The sequence below is a fragment of the Crinia signifera genome, chromosome 11, assembly GCF_055691185.1.
Source record: "Crinia signifera chromosome 11, ASM5569118v1, whole genome shotgun sequence".
Classification (NCBI taxonomy): Eukaryota; Metazoa; Chordata; class Amphibia; order Anura; family Myobatrachidae; genus Crinia; species Crinia signifera.
In genome coordinates this window covers 78,606,408-78,608,907 of record NC_139227.1, presented here as the reverse complement: position 1 = coordinate 78,608,907, position 2,500 = coordinate 78,606,408, and the positions used below count along the sequence as shown (strand labels likewise).

The window sequence follows — 2,500 nt, the reverse complement described above, 5'->3', positions numbered from 1 at the left end:
ATGCAAATTAATTTTTAGTAGCTGTAACAATAAAGAACTGGTAGGCCCCAATGAGTTTTGAACTCACTCTAACCCCTGAGCTATGAAGCCTTACATGAGAATGTATGTTTAAAAAAAAATCATGCATTTGTGGGGTTTCAAAGAAATCAAATTTGAAATTTAATTTTTGATTTTAATTTGTAGCTCTTTGACCCAATGGACACTGTTTACAAATGGCCGATTCTGAATCATTTGCAATCTCCATGCTAAATGCACACATTGAACTTGAAATAGATCTTCTCACTTGAGACGACCACTGTATATACTGTCATGCAAATTAAGATCACTGTACATGCTGTCATGCAAATTAAGTTTTTGTAAATTAAACAATAAAGAACTGGTAGGCCCCAGTGAGATTTGAACTCACGACCCCTGGTTTACAAGACCAGTGCTCTAACCCCTGAGCTATGAAGCCTTACATGAAAATGTATGTTTAAAAAAAAATCATGCATTTGTGGGGTTTCAAAGAAATCAAATTTGAAATTTAATTTTGGATTTTAATTTGTAGCTCCTTGACCCAATGGACACTGTTTACAAATGACTGATTCTGAATCATTTGCAATCTCCATGCTAAATGCACACATTGAACTTGAAATAGATCTTCTCACTTGAGACTTGAGAAGAACACTGTATATACTGTCATGCAAATTAAGATCACTGTACATACTGTCATGCAAATTAAGTTTTAGTAGATGTAACAATAAAGAACTGGTAGGCCCCAGTGAGATTTGAACTCACGACCCCTGGTTTATGAGACCAGTGCTCTAACCCCTGAGATATAAAGCCTTACATGAGAATGTTTGTTTTAAAAAAAATAATGCATTTGTGGGGTTTCAAAAAAATCAAATTTGAAATTTAATTTTGGATTTAAATTTGTAGCTCCTTGACCCAATGGACACTGTTTACAATTGACCGATTCTGAATCATTTGCAATCTCCATGCTAAATGCACACATTGAACTTGAAATAGATCTTCTCACTTGAGACGACCACTGTATATACTGTCCTGCAAATTAAGATCACTGTACATACTGTCATGCAAATTAAGTTTTTGTAAATGTAACAATAAAGAACTGGTAGGCCCCAGTGAGATTTGAACTCACGACCCCCGGTTTACGAGACCAGTGCTCTAACCCCTGAGATATAAAGCCTTACATGAGAATGTTTGTTTTAAAAAAAATAATGCATTTGTGGGGTTTCAAAAAAATCAAATTTGAAATTTAATTTTGGATTTTAATTTGTAGCTCCTTGACCCAATGGACACTGTTTACAATTGACCGATTCTGAATCATTTGCAATCTCCATGCTAAATGCACACATTGAACTTGAAATAGATCTTCTCACTTGAGACGACCACTGTATATACTGTCATGCAAATTAAGATCACTGTACATACTGTCATGCAAATTAAGTTTTTGTAAATGTAACAATAAAGAACTGGTAGGCCCCAGTGATATTTGAACTCACGACCCCTGGTTTACGAGACCAGTGCTCTAACCCCTGAGATATAAAGCCTTACATGAGAATGTTTGTTTTAAAAAAAATAATGCATTTGTGGGGTTTCAAAAAAATCAAATTTGAAATTTAATTTTGGATTTTAATTTGTAGCTCCTTGACCCAATGGACACTGTTTACAATTGACCGATTCTGAATCATTTGCAATCTCCATGCTAAATGCACACATTGAACTTGAAATAGATCTTCTCACTTGAGACGACCACTGTATATACTGTCATGCAAATTAAGATCACTGTACATACTGTCATGCAAATTAAGTTTTTGTAAATGTAACAATAAAGAACTGGTAGGCCCCAGTGAGATTTGAACTCACGACCCCTGGTTTATGAGACCAGTGCTCTAACCCCTGAGATATAAAGCCTTACATGAGAATGTTTGTTTTAAAAAAAATAATGCATTTGTGGGGTTTAAAAAAAATCAAATTTGAAATTTAATTTTGGATTTTAATTTGTAGCTCCTTGACCCAATGGACACTGTTTACAATTGACCGATTCTGAATCATTTGCAATCTCCATGCTAAATGCACACATTGAACTTGAAATAGATCTTCTCACTTGAGACGACCACTGTATATACTGTCATGCAAATTAAGATCACTGTACATACTGTCATGCAAATTAAGTTTTTGTAAATGTAACAATAAAGAACTGGTAGGCCCCAGTGAGATTTGAACTCACGACCCCTGGTTTATGAGACCAGTGCTCTAACCCCTGAGATATAAAGCCTTACATGAGAATGTTTGTTTTAAAAAAAATAATGCATTTGTGGGGTTTCAAAGAAATCAAATTTGAAATTTAATTTTGGATTTTAATTTGTAGCTCCTTGACCCAATGGACACTGTTTACAAATGACTGATTCTTAATCATTTGCAATCTCCATGCTAAATGCACACATTGAACTTGAAATAGATCTTCTCACTTGAGACTTGAGAAGAACACTGTATA

The 2,500-nt window shown here is 34.6% G+C and overlaps 5 non-coding genes across 5 annotated transcripts; all 5 read right to left on the bottom strand.

Annotated features, from left to right (window-relative positions):
- Positions 1 to 381: 381 nt before the first annotated feature.
- On the bottom strand, positions 382 to 454 carry TRNAT-UGU (transfer RNA threonine (anticodon UGU)). The gene has a single exon. It is a non-coding gene; the product is annotated as a tRNA-Thr (tRNA).
- A 298-nt stretch (positions 455 to 752) lies between these two features.
- On the bottom strand, positions 753 to 825 carry TRNAM-CAU (transfer RNA methionine (anticodon CAU)). Its single transcript has one exon. It is a non-coding gene; the product is annotated as a tRNA-Met (tRNA).
- Positions 826 to 1,116: 291 nt separating this feature from the next.
- TRNAT-CGU (transfer RNA threonine (anticodon CGU)) lies at positions 1,117 to 1,189 on the bottom strand. The gene has a single exon. It is a non-coding gene; the product is annotated as a tRNA-Thr (tRNA).
- A 655-nt stretch (positions 1,190 to 1,844) lies between these two features.
- TRNAM-CAU (transfer RNA methionine (anticodon CAU)) lies at positions 1,845 to 1,917 on the bottom strand. The gene has a single exon. It is a non-coding gene; the product is annotated as a tRNA-Met (tRNA).
- A 291-nt stretch (positions 1,918 to 2,208) lies between these two features.
- Positions 2,209 to 2,281, bottom strand: TRNAM-CAU (transfer RNA methionine (anticodon CAU)). The gene has a single exon. It is a non-coding gene; the product is annotated as a tRNA-Met (tRNA).
- Between the last annotated feature and the right edge of the window lie 219 nt (positions 2,282 to 2,500).